Consider the following 21,539-nt stretch of genomic DNA (forward strand, 5'->3'; position numbering starts at 1 on the left):
GTAAGGACGTACACGATCCCAGCTCCTATAGGCCGTCTTAAATGCTGGGAGTAGATCCTAAATTATTAGCCAAGGTAGAGAGAACTTGGCGCAGAGACCCAACTCCGGACAACATGACTGCCCTCAAGCTCGTAACCCGAAAACACCACCAGCTCATCCACGCCACCAAGAAAACCGCATTCAAGGAACGACTGGACAACAACTCACACAACAGCAAGGAACTCTTCAACATCGTCAAAGAGCTCTCCAACCCCAACGCCGGAAACAACGACATCACCCCTTCGCAAGACCTCTGCAACTCCCTCGCCGCCTACTTCCACAACAAGATTGCGGACATACACAACAGCTTCAGCACTCAACCGACGCACGCCACGACCGAACCACCGCCCCCCACCACCACCCTCCGCGCCTGGACCCCGATCAGTACCGAAGACACCGTCCGCACGATGAACTCCATCCACTCCGGATCTCCTACCGACCCCTGCCCTCAACACGTCTTCAACAAGGCCGACGCTGTCATCGCACCCCACCTGCGGGACATCATCAACACCTCCTTCGACACCGCTACCTTCCCGGAGAGCTGGAAGCACGCCGAACTCAGCGCCCTACTCAAGAAGCCATCAGCCGACCCCACCGACCTCAAGAACTACCGCCCCATCTCGCTGCTCCCGTTTCCTGCAAAAGTCATCGAGAAGACCGTCAACAAGCAGCTGGCCGCCTTCCTCGAGACGAACGGATCCCTCGACCTCTCGCAGTCTGGCTTCCGGGCCAACCACAGCACCGAGACCGCCCTGATCGCAGCCACCGATGACATCCGAGCTCTGCTCGACAACGGAGAAACAGCGGCCCTCATCCTCCTAGACCTCTCCGCGGCCTTCAACACTGTCTGCCACCGTACCCTAGTACAGCGCCTCAGCAACGTCGGAGTCCAGGAGAAGGCACTGGAGTGGATCATCTCCTTCCTCGCCGGAAGAACACAGAGAGTCCGCCTCCCCCCGTTCAGATCTGAAGCCACTGAAGTCATCTGCGGCGTTCCTCAAGGCTCCTCGCTCAGTCCAACCCTCTTCAACGTCTACATGAGCCCCCTCGCAGACATCGAACGCCAGCACAACCTCAACATCATCTCCTACGCCGACGACACCCAGCTGATTCTCTCCCTCACCAATGACCCCGCCACCGCCAGAGCCAACCTTCACGAAGGGAAGAAAGAGGTAGCTGAATGGATGAAGAACAGCCGCCTGAAACTGAACTCGGACAAGACGGAATTCCTCATCCTGGGATCCTCACCCTCCACCTGGGACGACTCCTGGTGGCCCTAGGCAGCGCACCCAAACCAACAGACCACGCACGCAACCTGGGCTTCATCCTGGACTCCTCCCTCTCCATGACCAGACAAGTCAACGCCGTCTCCTCGTCGTGCTTCAACATCCTGCGCATGCTACGTAAGATCTTCCGGTGGATTCCCACCGAGACCAGGAAGACGGTCACCCAGGCCCTCGTCACCAGCCGTCTGGACTATGGCAACTCCCTCTACGCCGGAACCACTGCCAAACTCCAGAAGAGACTCCAGCGGATCCAGAACGCCTCAGCACGACTCATCCTGGACATCCCCCGTCGCAGCCACATCTCCGGACACCTGAGAGACCTGCACTGGCTCCCGGTCAACAAGAGAATCACCTTCCGACTCTTCACCCACGCACACAAAGCCCTACACAACTAAGGCCCAGGATACCTCAACAGCCGCCTCAACTTCTACGCTCCGAAAAGCCAGCTTCGATCGACCGGCCACGCCCTCGCCGCCGTCCCCCGCATCCGAAGAGCCACCACAGGGAGACGGTCCTTCTCCTACCTCGCCGCCAAGACATGGAACTCCCTCCCGACCCACCTCCGCCTGACCCAGGACCACCTCACCTTCAGGAAGCAACTCAAGACCTGGCTGTTCGAGCTGTAGTGGACTCCCCTCCCCTAGCGCCTTGAGACCCTCTGGGTGAGTAGTGCGCTATATAACTGCTTTGATTGATTGATTGATTGATTGATTGATAGGTATTAGTGACATATCTAGGCAAGGTAGTGACTCACTTGCTCCATTAGGACCAGTGTGGGTTCATGCCGGGCAGGGAGACACATATGAGCATACTGAGACTCTTGCATGTACTGCATTCGGTGGCTAACGCTGGAGTTCGCATGGCAGTGGTCACCCTGGACATTAAAAAGGTGTTCAATACTCTGCAGTGAACTATTTGTGGGAGGCACTGTGTAGGATGGGTCTGGGCCAAGAAATTATAACTTGGTTTCATCTACTGTTCTGCCGACCGATGGCCTGCATTCGTAACGGCAGCCTGATAGCCGAAGGTTTCATATCGGAGGAGGCAAGAGACAGGGCTGCCCACTGTCTCCACTTTTTTTTGCCCTAGCAATGGAGCCACTGGTGATTAGAGTGCAGCGGGATATGGCCCCATGAGGTATCTCCATCCATGGCTGTATGCATGTGGTCTCCTTATATGCGGATGACACGTTGCAGTACATCTGTCACCCGAAAGAGGCGGTACCGGCACTCCTGGAGTTGCTGAACATGTTTGGAGCTGGCTTGAGGCTCCAGATTAACCACCAAAAGTCAGTTCTATTCCCTCTGGCAGCCCTAGCAAGCGAGGATGTCGCAGACCTTCCTGACGTGGGGACTGGATGAGTGTGGGACCATTTTCGCTACCTGGTTATACAGGTGTAATGGCAGAGTTTTTGGCTTTATTTAGCAGTGATATAGACCTTAATCTTGCTCGCATCTAGTATAGGTATTCTTAGCCTGTGTTGGCCCTTTTAAGCCCTTTTTTCCAGATCTAGAAGAGGATAGCTGCTTAATATGCCTTTATTCTTGACTTTAACCTGTCTATTGCCTATTGGCTTTGACATATTAGACACATTGGTATGGTTTATGTAGGTATTCTGACAGAGCTAAGGGGCATTTATCCCTTTCAGGCCTATAGGCCTAGAGCTAGAGGGACTCCATCTTGATGAAGCTGAGAGGCTTTTCAGGGCAAAGGCAAAGTTTATAGTTAAGGCTGTTGTTCGCTTGGAGAGAACCGGCTCAGGCTGGCCCCTATCGAAGGAATGTATTTTTCTCCACTCCGAAGACACAACTTCAGGCTGGCCAGCTGGGAACGTGTCCTTGGTACGGGGAGGTACAAGAATTTGGTGGGCGGCAGGTTACTGGCCGTAACTTTCCATGAAAGGACAAGCTTCCATATTAGCGAGCTACAGGAGAGGAGGAGTGTTCATTCCAGCTTGTGTGCAGTTCAGTTCAGTTTGGAGTGCAGTGCAGCGTGGTGCTCAGAACAGCTTGGAGCACAGAACAGCTGGGAGCTTAGTTCAGCTTGGAGCTCAGAACAGCTTGCAGAGAGAGAGAGGATGTCTGCTGGAGCTGCAGAATAGAGTGCAGTTCTTAAATGGAGAAAGAAGGCAGACGATTGCTGAAGATGAGGAGAGAGAAAGCAGTGCAGAGAGCATCAAAGAAGGCTGTCAGCTGGAGCAACTGAACCAGAGGCGTGGTGATGTGGTGAAGGAGGGAGAGACAGAGAGAGCCCTAATCCCACCAGAGGCAGAGAGAGAGCCCTAATCCCACCAGAGGCAGAGAGAGAAATCTTCCTTCTAATAGGTGAGGTAGTCTGAATTAGTTACACTTACAACACCTTAATCTTGTTCTTATTCCCTAGGATGTCTAACTAATCCTTTCCCTTTCAGCGGAGTGTTCCTGTTATGTTTAATCCTTCTCTTTCAGCGGTGTGTTAAAGTTATTGCTAGTTATAGAGACCCCATAGTTTTGTATATGTATGTTTTATTATTGATATAATAAATGACCCCATTAATTAGTGAATTAGTGTGCATGAGTTCTTTTATGATAAAGTTATCCTGGCTTCAAGCCAGTTGCTGTTGAGCCACTGATGGATCAGAAGGGAGTAGGAGCGCTTTAATCAAGAAATAACTCAATCACATAGTGTGTATATCTTTGTCCCCATACAGTGAGGGTAATCTTTCCTGGTAGGTATTGCTGTTTGAACAGATGCTACCCCTGGTCAGGTAAGTAATAGTGAGGGAGAGAGGAGACCTGCAACTAGGGGACTAAGTTAGTACACCCTCCCATAATCCTGTAAACAGCGTCTTCTGTTCCAAAGCATAGGTAACCTTTTTCCTCCTAGTCAGATGTTATAGCCAGAACAGATGTTGCCCCTGATCCGGTAAGTCTGAATGAATAGGGAGAACGGGGAGCCCTTGAGCTAGGGAATTGTTGACACTAAGTAATTCGGCTATCCCATAATATTATTGTAGTAGTAGATCCTTAGTGAAGAGACATATATATATATATATAAAGGTGTTCATAGGAATGTGGTCGTCGTTGATATGCGGCGTTAGTGAGAACGCTGGGTGGGAGACCAGCGCTTATTCCCACAAGATTGTGGCTTGAATAAGTGAGAGCGTCAGGGGGGACACTGGCGTGGAGATCGACAGGATTGTTGATCGTTTGGAAAAGGGAGCATTGGGTTCTGCAGGCCCATGTGTAGTCGCACCGGATTGTGCGCAATATCTGCCCTAGGGTAGACCGGTCTGGGTCTGAGTGGCCGCGAGACCAACTGATGTGAATATAAGTGTGGTGTAGGGTATGGATATCCCTAGTAATTAGTGAGTATTCTTAGTATCCCTATAGATTTAGTGGTGTTTTTAATAATATGAGCTTGTATATTGCGAGTTCCCCATCCTCAGGTAGGTACTCAGGTGCCTGGATAGTTGGTCCTGAGGAGGGATGTGATTACGTTCTGGCTGGGTTGGAGGGGCCCCTAGGGGCTGATCCCATCTACTCGGAAAATCCAGTCATAACAACAGGTGGCCCACATTTCGGACATTCAGTATGCTCTGAATATGGGAGCAGTCATTACAGGCCTGGAGGTGTTCATTCGGTTCAGGAACCACCTGCCCCTCTCCATTATGGGGCGAGTAGCCTTGGTGAGGATGGTGATGTTTTCTCATTGCCTCTATGCCCTTCAAAACTCCTTTTGCTGCATATCCAAATAAGGTCTTCAACACCTTAAATGGTCTCTTGATTTCTTTGGTATGGGCTGGGAAGCACTCAAGGGTGAAGCTTAAGGTGCTTGAGTTGGATATGGATTCGGGGGGCCTGGGCCTGCCCGGTTTCCATCTTTATTATTTTGCGTGTCTGCTGTAGTATGCAGCACAGTGGTGTACTGAAGATCCCAATGTAGAGAAGGGTACACAACCTCTCCCAGACTGCCCATTTGTGATCCACCAGGTTACAGGCCCTGAGAGCGGGCAGTAACCTTGGTGATACGCAGAGGCCTATATGCCCAGCTGCTCCCCCTTCTGTGGATCCTGGGTTCCATCAAATGCAGTCTGTCATAAACTTCACGAGGGAGGGTGTACGACGGCTCGGTATGTGTACCTTAATGGGACCTTCCTCTCTTTTAATGATGCAAAGGAGCGTTTTTGAGTGCCAGATGGCCATTCTTTTGCACTACTTAAAAATATCCAGCACGTCTCATGTAATATGGACCACGGCCCCGGATGAGCCGGAGGAGACACAGACCTTGGCACTGCTGCACGATCCGGGCTCTTATAGGGGACTAATTTCCAGCATATACAAGGCTCTGAAGGCGGACCCTAGGATTGATGTGTCAAAAATTCAAGATCGATCGCCGCTTACAGAAATCGAGTGGAAACAGGCGTTCACACAGGTTCAAGAGGTGGCTAGCAATGCACGCTTTAAGCGTACTCAATTCTTCTATTTACTTTACACATACTTGACACTCCAGAGATTATCTAGGTTTAATGCTATGCGCCCCTCAATTTGCCCCCAATGTGGTATTGGTCCTGAGATGTTTTTGCATATGACCTGGGACTGTGCTCAACTTCAGACATATTGGTGGACAGGGTTGTGCATGTTGCAGGAAGTCACAGGTATCAGTATTGAGACATCAGTCAAAACACTGCCACCTAAGTGTGCTCCTGATACTCAAGTCAGGTGCTCGCATGTGCCATAAATTTGCTCTCTTGGGACTAGTACTAGCCAAATGACGCATTACTATACACTGGACCCAAACTGCAACCCCATGACGAGATACATGGAGGGCAGACCTGCACGAATGGGGCGTGGCTGAGGAGCACCGGCTGCATGTGGTCTGCACTGATGAAAATGCAGATTGAGACCTGAAGATGTGGGGCATAATGCTAGACGGCCTGCTGGCAAGTGGTTGAGTGATTTTGGAAAAGATGGCCTCTAGCACAGTCGGCGGCTTCCAATGCTTCTGAGGAGAGCTCGGAGTCCCCTAACTCGTTGAATAGACAAGTGCATGGTTGGTGATTGTATGAGATGCATGGATAGGTACACTAATGACCTAGTGAAGTACAGGTGAATTTATGCCCGGGACCACAGATCCATGAGACCAGACATGGGATGGTTCCCAACACACTCCCAACCTGACCCGTCAAAATGGCTAGTATACACATCTTGCCAGGCAGAATATGCCTCTCTTGATGGATGGCCCACACATGTATCTGATTACCCCCACCCCACTTAGTTGATATGATGTCCTGCCCGCTGGGAGATGAGGAGGCCTCGCACATGCATATAATTGTACCCTACCTGTTGCTCGAAGATGCTTAAAGGTAACATTGCCCGACTGCCTACCTCTGCCAAGTTATTCTTATCATTTGTTTTTTTCCTTTACTCGTTAGACTTGTTATTTTACATGATCAATGTCTATGGGAGTTGTCATATGGTGCATGCACTATGATGTGTGCCCAGCAATAACGCCTATGAGCTGAGCTATTGGGTGAACACTGAGCTCATGGTTATAACCTGTACTATTTACCTGATGTGCACGGTAATCTGTGATTTATTTTACCTTGCTTCGTGGCCAGATATGACAACTTGTAAGGTACCATCTGTGAGATGCTGAATAAAAGGCACGTTTGAAAAAAAACCTTTTAGGCTGGGCACTCTCCCCTAACCACCATCACAGTTAAGTGGAAGGGCGGCTTTGGGGGTAGAAAACTTTGACCAGCATGTAAAGGGTGTGATAAAACCGATAAACACCCGCTGTTTTTCTGTTCCAAATATTCCAGGCAGCGTAAGCATTGGATAGTCCATTTATGTAGTTTACTAGGAGTACATAATTACATAATTGCTCTGAGAATCTGCAGGGCTGATGTTATGTTATGTTATGTCAACAAAGGTTTGTATAGCGCGCTGCCACCGGTTGGTTTCCTGGCACAGTGAGGACAGAGTGTGGTCAGAGGAGGAAGTTAGGGATTAATGATAAGCTTGTAGAAAGAGCCAGGTCTTTAGTAGTTTCCTGAATGACAGGAGGTCAGGACATAATCTGATCTGTATTGTCTTCTCAATTGGCAAGTTTCTAGAGAGCACTTGGCCAATTTGCCATATAATTTCCTTTCCCTCTACCTTTATAAAGCAAGATCATTTAGATCTTACCCATGCCCCAGATTCGTCCTCATTAGACATGAATTAAATCTACTCAAAGGCTAAGACCTGGCTCTTCAGATGAGATGGAGCCATTTGAATCCCCCCTCCCCCAGCGCATTGAGACCCTCACGGGTGAGTAGTGCTCTTCACAAATCCCTGATTGAAGAAGATAGATGCTAGTAATTCCGTGAGAAAACTTTGATTATACCAGCGGCGTGCTGTTATTTTCGAGCAGGACAGCTAATTGAGAGCACATTTCCAAACAAATTAAAAAGGGAATAGAAATACATCATTAAGGAGCCTACCTTCATGGTGGTGGATTACATATAAGAACGCCAGTTGGTGGCAGTCGACAATAGCAAGGTTGTCCTGCCTGGCCACGTTCAGAAATAATTGGTTTGAAATCCTTTAAGCTTTAATGTCCTGCTCTACTTATAATCAAGTTCGATACAAAGAATAAAACAGCCCTGATGAGAGATCAGCGACACTGAGCCTGATCTCGAAACGCGTCGGCACTTTCATAGGGAGGAATATAATGTCATATCTACGATACTAGGACCGGCTGGTCCAGTATTGATTTGTTTAAGAGCCATTTATTGCTTATAATTCCCCCTAGGATTGGTTTCTCCTATTTTTCTCATTTTTTGATTTTAATGTTTGTTACAATGTTGTTTGTGATGTATTCTTAGTTTTTTGTAATGTTTGATGCAAGAATTTTTTCTTTTTGTACTGTGTAAAGAATTCGTTTTTCATGTATGTACAAAGTATATATAGGTGTGTAAATATTTAATGTATTGTCGTTTTCTGTCATATAGCTTGTAATAATTTGAAAAAGATAAAAAACATTGACACTAAGTAGGATGTCGAGGGGGATCACAATAAATTGATCTTTTCCCTCTTAATAAGTCTGTGGAGATTTTGTGGTTCGGGCAATTTGTGTTATAAATTCTATAAAGGGTCTAGCCCCCACCACGTGTTTATGGACCTATACCCTTTTGTTCTTAGAGTAATTCCAACTGAAGCATTTTTCTTAAATGTTTTCGAGCATAGCCTTTGCTGATTCGGGTATTTATTATCCATCGTGTTATGAAGTGTGTTTCATTCTTTGAGTGTGTGTAAATCTGATGTGCTAAATTAATATTGTGAATATTTTTGCATCTTTGTGTAAGATACATTTACTTAATATTTTATTACATGGTTTTATTGGTCGTTATGGCATTATCATGTCATTTGTATCGCAAGTTCTTAAATGTATCTTATTGGCCTGTTTTTAATAATTGTAGCAACCTTGGATTTATGTGCTGCATTACAGATGTATGATCTTTATGATCTATGAACAAAATAAAGTCTTTAAAATCTAAATCAACTCAGCAGCATCTGAGCCTGTTTGCTTTTTCTTCCCCATTTGCATTAGTGACATTTAAAACAAAATAGTTTGTTTTGCCCGACTTTCCTTGCACTGAAGAAGTGCTGCTCACTGCAGCCTTAACCTGTAGTCCTGCATCACAACTGCCTCATCCCAGCCCCTCCTCCTACATCAACCTACAGCCTCACTTGACTCTCCTCAACTTCACTGGCTCCTCCACTGACTGTTCCATCTCACAAACCAACTGTAGCCTCAGCAAGATCTCCCCTCCGATACCAGCCCCTGCAGAGCACTACTGCTAAGCAGGCCAACAGGGCCCAGACGTTGGTCTACATCATTGCGTAAGAAGCAGCAAAAACAGGATGTCTGGCCACAGGTGACTGCCCCACCTTTCCTCACAGCGGCTTTTAGGAAGGCCAATGGGTCTCGGTGCTGGGCCATCAAGTACCTCTTGAGCTTTAAATTGTTACCCTACCTGCTCAACGCCCTTAGCCTGCAGTACCAGTCAACTCCCTCACCAAATCACAACCACATTTCCTTTGCTTCATCTATAGCCTGTTCTGCTGCTCCCTATACTGATGCCTCCCCTCACTTTCCCCAATCCCTCTTGGTTGATCCCCACACCCTAAGACTGATCCTGGCTTCCACACCAGCCTCGACAGTCCAAGCTCATTCTCCTTTCCCATACCATACCACAATCTTAGTACATTCTCCCCTCTTGCATTGCTCCTGGAGTTACGGATGGGACTGAATAAGCTTCTATTACTGCAGGAATGACAGATATTATGTGACCGCATTTGTAGACGCATGTGCATGTTCACAAGTGTTTGGTAGTTTAATGTATGCTGTGTTAGACGTGTGTTCTGGAAGTGCTGAGTGACGGTAAGTGCTGTATGTGCAGGGTGAGCACGCTGTAAGTGCAGGGTAAGCACACTGATTACAGGGTGAAAGCTGTGAGTGCAGGGTGAGTGGTGTGCCTGTGTGATAATTCGGTGACCAGCGTGCTCTTGTGAGTGAATGAAGAGAGTACAAAGTGAGCCATGATTTCAACATAATATCCTATGCAGACAACACTCAACTCATTGTCTCCCACACCAATAACCCTACCACCTCAAAGACCAACTTCCACAGAGACATGACAAGCATTGCCGAGTGGATGAACAACAGCTGCCTTAAGCTGAACATGAACAAGACGGAATTAATGATTTTGGCAGCAACAGCAACCCCTGGAACAACTCCTCAGAATCATCAATGATAACAAGCTCACCAGGATGCAACAGATCAACATTGTCTCCTAAGCCTGCTTCCTTACTCTGTGCATGCTACAAAAGCTCTTCAATGGGCGACCCCTGCACACGAGATGCACTGTGACACAGGCCCTCATCACCAGCCGACTGGACTTTGGCATCGCTCTCTAGATAGAAATCACCTCACACAGAGATTTCAAACCATACAGAACGCAGCAGCCTGACTTGACCTTAACACCTTAGCTGCGTGTAAACATTTCTCCCCAGTGCTGCGCTGTCCATTAGAACTAGTGCTGAATGGACGTTCAATGGTCGTGCGCAGCACTGGGGAGGTAGCGCTGCTGACGACCATTGGCCGTCAGCAGCACTTAAGGGGTTAACCTCCCCTGATGATCCACATCACACCCACAAGCAACTACACTGGCTCCCCGTACAGAAGAGATATCAATTTAAGCTGCTGCTCCACACATACAAGGCTGTACACCACCAAGACCTGCCTGCATTAACCATCGCCTGAACTCCCAGCTACCGTTGAGAAGTTTACGCTTTGCCTCCCTATTACTTAACCACACACCCTGCAACCACCGAAGCAAAAGTGGAAGATGCTCCTTTTCCCTGGAACAGCCTCCCCCATGCTGCTCCAGACCAGCACCTCTCTTCCGAAATTCTGAAACAACCTCAAGACCAGGCTGTTTGAATGAGCTTCCAGGACCTGCAAGCACCTGGGTACCCAATCGGGTAAACTGGCAGCACTATATAAATCTTGATTGATTGATTGATTGAATTTGTGGACCGTATAACCAGGAAAACTGGTTTCAAGCATGGTTTATAAGCTAGACGAAATCTATTTACCCTAGGCATTTAACTTATTTCATTGTGCCTCCATTCCTTCTATTGTCCCTTTTGAGAGTACCTTAAAAAAACTCAATTTAGGATGTGCCCTCTACAAAATGTTCATTTTCATGTTTTAATAGACTATAATGTTGCACCATAGGTTCTAAAAATGTAAGCGGGGTTCACATGACAACTGACTTGCATCTTGGTTCACTGCTAGCCAGGGCCATTGGAATTATGCAACAGAGGAGTATCAAATTATGCAACACTGTTGACTAAATTATGCACCAAGAAAAGGCAAATTATGCAGCATAATTCAGCGCATTTTGTAATAGTGGTACCTCACTGTTTTGACATTTTTACACATGGTAACACGGTTTCTGAAAGATTTCACCTTATTAATACCAGTTTAACATCTAAATATAGCATTAAGCAACTGAAATATGACCATTCAACCTTTGTGAAGGGTATTCCAGAGCACAGGAGCACGTATCGCCATGTTTTTAGTAAATTTTGATCTCTTTGAGCTAGAATCTATCTTTTTTGTCTAAATCTGCAATTTACGCAGCAGACGAAAGATTATGTGGCAAATAAGGCAAAGCCAGTATTATTAGAAAAATGCCTGAATTGCATAATTCCAGTGGCCCTGCTAATAGCATCCTCATCCCAGACATTAATGTTTCAAAGTTTATGCTTGGAAACTGTAAATTCTGATGAATGTCAGTTAATGCAGAAACTAGTTTTAGTGTACTTAAGTGGAAAGCTTCCACGTTAAAGAAATCTACTTTTTGAAATATGAGTCTTTGGCACATTTTTAAATGATGAATTATATACCACGTAGAGGGCTCAGTTCCTGTTTTGGAGCTGAGAGGCAAACTGGGCCAATAACTGGGCACTTTATATTAATGCACTACTTGCCAACGTTTGTTTTGTAAATAACATCTTTTCATCCTTTTTCCCACTTTGGCAGCAACAGTCCATAACAAGAGTAGGGACAGCAGGGGGGGCGGTAGCACATAAAGACCTGTGAACCTTTTAAATCGTCCTTTGAAGACCTGTGAAGTAATTTGGATGAGGCCGAGTCTGAGCCGCCAGCCTCTACCCAGCCCCAGCCCACGACAGCTGACGAACTGCCTGTGCACTCCACAGCTCAGGCCACTGGAAACAAAGGGGAGGGTAAAGCCCTTTCAGCCTAATGGGCATTGCGCGCCTGGCTGGAAGCCAGTTAAGAGGCAGCATACCAGCACTAAGTATACCTTGGTTGTAATTGAGAGGTTCTCTCACTATGAAGTCCCTGATTATAATTGAAAAGAACTTCAGCAAATGGCAGCTTTCCAGGTGTAATGGAGCAGAGGTTTGATACAGGCAGGCACTAATTAATAAGTATTGACAAACCCAATAGGAATTACTTTTGTTTATTTGTAATACATGCACACATACCCATACCCAACATTCACACACACATTGATGTAAATGACATATACATACAAATATGTGTATACAGCTTCTTAACTACAGATGTCAATGCATAGACAAACACACTGATAGCCACCCACAAACATCGACAGGCACGCAAACAGGTATGCATGCAAACAGACCTACAGACACACATAGACCACCGGAAATGTGGTTAATAATATTAAACAACTGTTAAAAAACAAAGTTACGTTTGTTTGGTCTATGGAATGTGAACAAGATTTTGAGGACATAAAAAGTTGCATCACTAACATCGCTTCTTTAAAAAGTTTTAATCCTGAAGCGCAAACCATCATTACTACTGATGCCAGCATTAAAGGTTTAGGTTCTGTTTTATCTCAAATTGGGTTGAATGGCAAAGAACAAATCGTGGCATATGCTTCCAGGTCACTTTCGCCTACTGAAGAAAAGTATTCTACCATAGAAAAAGAAACTTTAGCATGTGTATGGGCGGTAAATCACTTCAGAGCTTTTGTGTGGGGTACAAAGTTTATCTTACGCTGTGATCACAAGCCATTACTCAGGGTTCTAACCACTGAAGAAACTATCAATATGTCTGCTAGAGTTGCCAGACTTGCTATCAAGTTGCAGGATTTTTGTTATAAGATGGAATATATACCAGGGAAAGAAAATTGCATTGCTGACTTCCTTTCTAGAATGCCAAAACAACTTGTGGAATGTGAAGATGATTTGTGGAATTCCTTTCAGGTGGCTTATGTTCAAGACTTGGAAGGTGCAGGCATTTTGAAAGAGAAGTGGGATGATGAATATCGCAATGATGAGGAATTAACCTTGGTGAAATCTCATCTAGCTGAGTCCTGGCCAAAGAGAGTGGATAGCAAACATCCTTTAAAGTCTTTTTGGGAGGTTAGATTTGATTTAAGTGTCAGAGATGGTAATATTTGGTTTGGTGAAAGAGTCATACCTCCTAAGACTTTGCGTTTGTCCATCATGGCTTTATGTCATGAAGGACATTTTGGCATTGTCCGTTCTAAACGCACAGTTAAAATTCATTTTGGTGGCCCGGTATGGATGTAGATATTGATAGATTTGTGAGGAACTGTAAATCTTGTCAAGCTGCTGATAAATCTCTTGTTTTGTGTAAGCCTTCTATGGGTAATATGATTGCACCGAATTCTCCCTGGGAACACACAGCTATTGACATTATGGGTCCTATTGGCAGTGAGCAGAAATACATTTTGGTGTTAATGGATTTGTTCTCTAGGTGGCCTTTTGTAAAAATTGTGTGTAAGGCGGATACTGATACTGTTTTGCAATTTTTAGATAAGTCTTTCACTTTGGAAGGCATTCCTTCAATTTTGTTAAGTGATAATGGTGTTCAGTTTATGTCAAATAAGGCCAAAGAGTACTTTAATAGATTAGGAATCAAGCATAAAACCACTGCTCTTTATAACCCAAACAGCAATGGTATGGTTGAGCGCTTTAACCGGATTATCAAAAACACCATTCAAATGTCAGAAATAACAAGGATTGGGAAACTCAAGTTTTGAAAATGGTTTGGTCTTACAGAACTTCAATTTGTGAAGCTGCAGGTTATCCTCCTTTTGTACTTATGCGTGGTAGAAATCCTCGTACAAAATTCACTCCGGGTGGTTGTTCAAGTCCAATGTGGTCAATTGGTCTGAAAGTCGTGTGAAGGAAAAAAGTCAAGCTTCACATCTCAAGAGCAAAATTTGGTATGATTCCAAGCATAATGTGAAGGATGTTGATTTGGTTGTTGGTCAATGGGTAAGAGTTAAGAAACCTGGTAAACCTCCTAAGGAGGAAAGTCGTTTTTATGAACCTATGCAGGTTGTGGAAGTTTTAAATAATTCTGTTCGCCTCACTGATGGACGTGTTTGGAACCTTAAGAGGGTTGCTAAGTGTTCTCCTCCTCAAGTTTCTTTCAAGAAATCATCGGATTTGTTTGATTTGGAGGATTTGTTGTGTGCTAACTCTTCTTTGCCACCTGACATTATTAATCAGGATGTAATTTCTGATACCTCCAGTTTTCCTGCACCTGATGTTTCTGGTTTGCATAAGTGTGGTGAGCTTACTGATTTGGTTGCTCCTAGTTCTTCTAGTCTGGTCTCTCAAGATGTGTCAAATGTACTTTTTAGGAACTCTAGACGTGAAAAAAGGCCTCCTGTATGGTTGGCTGATTATATTTCTGAAACTTTTCCCTTATAGGAACCTTTGTTCCTTTTCTATCTTTGTTCTGAATTTTTATTCTATTGTTTTTTTGTTTTTTATTAAGGTGGGGGATGATGTTGGTTACAAGTTATTGTTTTTTTTAATTTGTTCCAAGGAGGATGTGTTATGTTGTGTAATACATGTCTTACTCCTTTAACTGTGTTTATTCCACATTCCACTATACAGAGTTCTTACACTGTGTTCTTACCTATGTGTTCCAATGTAATTCAGTTGAAGCTGACTGCTAACCTGTAAGGCTGTGTACCTGCTCTTCTCTATATTAAACTTAATTCAACCTACTTGGAGTCATCTCTTCGATTCAACACACCTTTTCTACACCTTATACACGGTTCCCCAACCTCCAATTTACGGAGGTTAGGCTTTCGGTTTACCTTCCTTTAATCGTCTTTATTTTGTAATTATAATTCTGTTATCGCGCGCATAATATTTAAAAGACGCACTGACCCGTTTTATTTGTTAAACGGCGCCACAGGCGTAGATATCTTTGTCAAATGCCTTAGATCTTCAGAAGGCCTTCTAGGGTACGGCACATTGTGGCTTTATCTTGTTTATGTGAAAATCGGGGCTTAGTTGCAAAGCTCTATCGACGCGCTTTTGAGGAATGATCCTTGGCGGTACACGCGTTACGTGCGGTACCTGCCAGGGCTCCTTCCTCGCAATACCCTCATTGTACACAGCTGATTGAGACGTGAGCAACGGTTTTATGCCTGCTCGAGCGCTCAATCGGCTGGTTGTTCGTGCGCTTCGCTTTTCCTTCAGGAAATTGCATAATTACCCCCCTCTTCAAGCATTATTTATTTACCCTTGTTGCCCTCCCATAATAAGTCTATTAGGATCGATTTTTTTTTCAAAGTAATTTAATGTTAGTATTATAAAAAATAAAAAATAAATAAAAAAGAGAGTATATTTATATTGAAAAGTTATCATTAAAAAAAGGGTGTATATATATATATATAGTAAATTTATACAGAAAGGCAAGTGGATTCTAAAGCTTCAGACATTCTTAGATATTTATTTATTCATATTAAAATATGTCTGAGTCAGATTCGGATTCAATTCACAGTATCACTGTTGAATCTGATCTTAATAATGATGTCATCAAAAAACCTATCCATAAGGAAATGAGATCATGTATGTTTTCCACTCTCTCTCAAGTTATGTCGTCTAAGAGATCCTTGATCAATGATAACGATGATTTACCTGATCTGGACATAACGGAGTTTAATGATCTCACCGAAAAAAGGGGTAAGAGGCATGAAAAAAGTAACAATATTGATTATACCCCAGAGAGCACGGGAGGTCCTAGCACCTCTAATTTTACAGGAGGTCCTCGCACCTCTTTTGCCTCAGGTGTCCCTCACGGCACAAATGCGAAAGGTGTCCTTAGCGGCACAAATTTAATGGGTGTCCCTCGCAGCACAATTCTCCAAAGTGCTCTGGATAATGACCCTAGTGATAATGATGACTCAGAATTTCCTGACGAATATATTCTTGACCTCGATGAGGATGAGAAAGATATTGATTCCTTTCTGTTGAATGATGACATTGGTCCTTCATCTTCCAAAGATAGTATCTTGGACCCTCTAGGGGAAGAAATGTTTCCCCCTTTTAACATTAAACACCCTAGAAGCTCAGATTGGACCCCACGTGAGCATGTTTCCAAATTCATATCTAGATGGATAAGGAACCCTTTAGAAAGGGAAACTCGCAATCTCTTGAGAGCAGAGTGCAACAGACCGTAAATTGATGGTAACGTTTGTCAAACGCCTAACCTTGATCCAGAACTAATTACTTATCTCTTTAAATTAGGAAGGGATCCCCGCAAAGGCTTGGAAAGGTCCCTTAAGATCTGCCAAGATAAAGTCCTCGACATTCTAGGACCGCTTACTAAAATAATCGACGCAGCTGAGGAGAGTTACCTTAATGGTTCCCCTCTTGATATATACTCCATTAGAGGATGGAGCCAAAGAGCACTTGTCCTCTTAGGAAATGCCAATGCAGGACTAAATTGTGAAAGAAGGAGAGTGGTCCTCAATAAATATAGTCCTAAATTAATGGATATGGCCGAAAAAGAAACCTCCATTAATCCAAAAGGTTTACTTTTTAGAGAGGACCTTATTAAAAGTTTGGAAAAATATATATCAACGTTTACCGCTTTAGATAAAGCGCATCAAAACATGAAAAGAGTTTTTAATTATAACAATAATCTTTTTGGAAGGGCCGGAAGAAGGGGGCAATCTTCCGGCCGATTCAACCGACGCCCCTTTCCAAGAAACAGAGGAAATTTTGGTAGAGGTTACCAACCAACCAACCAACCAACAACAGTTCTACCCACCCAGTGGAAGAGGTTTCCGCTCCAGAGGATTTCGCAAAAAGAGGTGGACCTGCAGAATCCACTCCTCAAAGTGAGTACTCCTCCCCCTTCCCTTCTTCGAATCAAAAAGTGGGTGGGAGACTGAGATTCTTTTACCACAGTTGGAAAAATATCACACAAGATCCCTGGGTTCTGAACACTGTTCAGGGGTTTTCTATATACTTCATCAAGACACCAATACAAAACTCTCTTCCAAGACCCATACCTCTTACACTAGATCAAAAAAAAATCATAGAGGAAGACATTTCCTCAATGCTAAAAAAAAGGAGCAATTCTAGAGGTTCCAATGGAGCTTATGACTTTCATAAGTACTCTCTTCCTTGTGGAGACCTGTTATAAATCTCAGGGAACTCAACAAATTCCTTGCCTACCATCATTTCAAGATGGAGGGCATCCATCTTCTCAGAGATCTCTTATTAGAAGGGGACTGGCTAGTCAAATTAGATCTGAAGGACACCTACTTTACAATTCCCATGGCAAAGGAACACCAACCCTTTCTTCAGTTTCTTTGGAAAAACCATCTCTTTCAATTTCAGGCTCTTCCGTTCGGTCTCTCCTCTGCCCCATGGTGTTTTACCAAGGTACTGAGAGCAGTTGCCTCATGTCTAAGAGAAAAAGGAATTCGTCTCATCATCTATTTAGACAACATCCTGATTCTTTCTCAAGACCATGCTCATATCATCAAAGACCTGAAGACAGTTATAGACCTCCTAGAAAGTCTGGGGTTTATCATAAACAGGGAAAAATCCATTCTAGTTCCCTCAAGGAAGATGGAGTTCCTGGGTTTCACAGTAGACACAACAGAATGTCTTCTCCTCCTTCCTCCCAAGAAGATTGCCAAAATCAGAAAAGAGATAAGGCATGTATTGAAACAAGAAAATCTTTCCCTAAGAGAACTAGCCAGACTTTTAGGCCTTCTATCTTCTTCCATTCAGGCCATCTTTCCGGGACCACTGAATTATCGAGCCCTTCAGAGAATAAAAGCAAGGGCTCTCAAGTCAGGTCTCTGGTACGGAGATCGAATTTCCTTAAACCCAGAAGCCATCTTAGAACTAACATGGTGGTTAGACAATCTAGATGCATGGAACGGGAGAGCGATCTTTGGTTCAGCACCAGATTTTATTCTAGAATCGGATGCCAGGGTTCATGGCTGGGGTGCTTGTCTACTGAATCAGAGCACTGGAGGAATTTGGTCGCAGCAAGAGTCCCTACACCACATCAATTATCTAGAGTTAACTGCAGGGCTTTATGCTCTAATGAGCTTCAAACGCTTTCTTCAAGGAAGATCAGTCATATTGAAAATGGACAACAAGTCTGCTGTTCGCGTACATAAACCGTCTAGGAGGAACCAAGTCAGATGATCTCTCCAATCTAGCAAAGAAGCTTTGGTTTTTCTGCCTAGAACACAAAATCTCTCTCAGAGTAGAATACCTTCCTGGGAAATCCAATCTTGGTGCAGATTGGAATTCAAGATTCATCTTGGATTACAGCGACTGGAAGCTTAACACTTCTGTTTTCAACTCCCTCAATCATTTCTGGGGCCCATTCCAAATAGATCTTTTTGCGAGCAGATAAACTACCCAATTGGTATCCTATTTCAGCTGGATGCCCGATCCTGGTGCTCTGGCAATGAATGTCTTTCTCCAATCTTGGGAAGGGATCAACGCTTATGCCTTCCCTCCATTCGCAATGATCCAGAGACTCCTTCAGAAAGTGAGACAAGAACACTCCTCAATTGTCCTAGTAACTCCGTTCTGGCCATCCCAAGCGTGGTTCCCAACAGTTCTGGAACTAACCTACGATTTTCCCTTCCTAATTCCTCCTCTGAAACATCTCCTTACAGACGCAGATGGTCAAATTCATCCTCTTTTACAGACAGGGAATTTGAACCTTCTTGCTTGGAAGGTGTCAGGAGATCTATCGATCTCGCAAGACTTTCGTCAACAGCTTCAACTCTCCTTGGAGAGTCCTGGGCCCCTGGGACACATTACCGGTATAACAACATTTGGAAAGTCTGGTCACGTTGGTGCTTGGAAAGGGACCTGGATACCGTGGAGGCACCTATTGTTGATATAGTTAATTTTCTTGGAGAACAATTTGATAGATGTTTGAGTTACAGATCTCTCAATTGTTTTAGATCTGCTATTTCTGCTGGACATTCTCTAATTAACAATAAAACGGTAGGTAAAAATCCTATTATTTGTAGAATACTTAAGAGTATCAGAATTAGAAGACCTCCTCAACCAAGATATCAATCTCTATGGGATGTTAATTTAATTCTCGACCTTTTTTGTACGTGGCCTGTTAATTCTCTTCTCAGCAGGAAGAATCTTTCAATCAAACTAGCTACTCTTCTTTGCTTAATTTCATGCAGGAGAGTCTCTGATGTTAAAGCTCTAGATATTACTTACAGATCTTATGATATGTTTGGGGTTAAATTTGAAATACATAGAAGAACAAAAACTATGTCTGATTCTATTTTCTATCCTCGTTTTGATAGTTGCAATAAACTCTGTGTTGTTCAATGTATGAAAGAATATCATCTGAGAATGAACCCCCTTCGTCCTTTGAATGTATCTCAATCACTCATCTCTTTTGTTAAACCCCACAAAGGTATTTCTTCGTCCTCTATTGCTAGATGGGTTAAGACAGTTATGAAGCTGGCTGGAATCAATCTGAATATTTTTAAACCGCATTCTATTGAAGGTGCAATGGCCAGTAAGTCATTCTGGTCAGGTGGTAAGTTAGATGATATTCTAAAAGCTGCTGATTGGTCTAATTCTAGAACCTTTGCTCATCATTATTGCAAACCTGTATCTCACATGTCTGATGTTGTTTTACATGGCTACCAACATGCATAATGGTAGCCTCCGGTCTTGTAATGAAATTGGGATTCTCCTATTTACATGACCAGAGAATCTGGATTTCATTAAAGACACGGAGGCTAACATTATCCCTCCCACCCTTTCCCTGGGTGGTTGATTACATTTTATAATATGCTCTTTCCTTTCAGGAACATGTGATTAATGTTATAATATACTTTATTGATTTCTTTTCTTACATTCTTTTCCTTTGCAGGAATGTTTTTTTCTAAAAAAAATTTTAGATTTGGTTTTATTAACTTCCTTCTTTCTTTTACAGATAACCTTTCGTAATTCCTTTCTTTCTGGTTTTCCCATCTCATGGATTAATCGTTGATGGATGATGTGTTCGGTTTATTCTTCTTTCGTCCTTCTTCAAGTTTGATTTTTCATCGGAGTAGTTTGGACATTGCCTTTCTCTCTGTCACCACATTTAAAAGAGGCTGATTGCCTATTGTTGATGCTTATGTATTCTAAGTTGGAAATTTTGCTTTATGACATATGCGGCTATGCTTGGACTGAATTAAAAGTTGTATGCATAATGTTAGCCTCCGTGTCTTTAATGAAATCCAGATTCTCTGGTCATGTAAATAGGAGAATCGCAATTTAATTGGTGAATGTGATCCTCAGGGCCTCATAGAGGTTCGGAAGGGGCGGCCAAGCACCCTCACCCCTGTTTATAAAAACAGCCCCAGGGAATGGGTCCCAGGGTCTCAAGAAGGCTACAGGATAGGGGTTAGGTGCCTGCTTCCCTAGAACATACACTCAACCCCCATTTTTGTATTTTTTTAAAAGTGGCAGCCCAGCTTTTAAACAATATTTTACAGAAAATTCTCTGCAAATGTGTGGTAAAATTATATTTAGAAATTAATTTTTGAACAATGGGTGTCCCTAAGGGAGACCCCTCCCCCACCAGACATCCCTATCCCTACCCTGCATGTGTTTTTTTCAAACTTATTTACAGGACAGTGGATGAGACTTTGTTTGGAAAGTTTTGTGAAGATTTGTCAAGCGGCGGTAGAGTTATAAGCAAACCAAAAAATGCTTTTGCTATGGAAACAATGTCTTAACTGTAACTACTCAAGGACTACTGACACCAGGGTGCGTATATATATATTCACTGAAAAAAACACAGGTTTCAAGGACGTTATAGTTAGGCTGACATTTCACTCATACAAAACAAGAGAAATTCAGCCGTTATAGTTAGCTGAGCTAACTATAACTCTTGCCCCCGCAATGCACTGCTGATTACGTCACATATTACATCACTCACTCGGTCAGTCAGTCAGTGACATCACTGATGACAATTCAAATGACATCAGTGATGATTATATATATATATATTCACTGAAAAAACCATAGGTTATAGACCATATATAGTTAGGAATTAGCATTTACAAAACCTTGAAAATTCACTGAAAAAACCATAGGTTATAGACCATATATAGTTAGGAATTAGCATTTACAAAACCTTGAAAATTCACTGAAAAAACCATAGGTTATAGACCATATATAGTTAGGGATTAGCATTTACAAAACCTTATTTTACTCGCATAAAACCATTGAAATTCGCATATATAGTTAGTTGCGCTAACTATATATCGCGCACCCGCAATCCACTGCTGATGATGTCACATATTACATCATTCATGACATGGTCAGTGACATCACTGATGACATC

General features: G+C 43.7%; 1 long non-coding RNA gene across 1 annotated transcript; it reads left to right on the forward strand.

Moving 5' to 3' along the window:
• The first annotated feature begins 16,844 nt into the window (after nucleotides 1-16,844).
• On the forward strand, nucleotides 16,845-20,400 carry LOC147728910 (uncharacterized). Its single transcript, XR_015309585.1, has 2 exons — nucleotides 16,845-17,028; nucleotides 20,139-20,400. It is a non-coding gene; the product is annotated as an uncharacterized LOC147728910 (long non-coding RNA).
• The last annotated feature ends 1,139 nt before the right edge of the window (nucleotides 20,401-21,539 follow it).

Source organism: Lissotriton vulgaris, chromosome 3_1, assembly GCF_964263255.1.
Source record: "Lissotriton vulgaris chromosome 3_1, aLisVul1.2, whole genome shotgun sequence".
Taxonomy (NCBI): Eukaryota; Metazoa; Chordata; class Amphibia; order Caudata; family Salamandridae; genus Lissotriton; species Lissotriton vulgaris.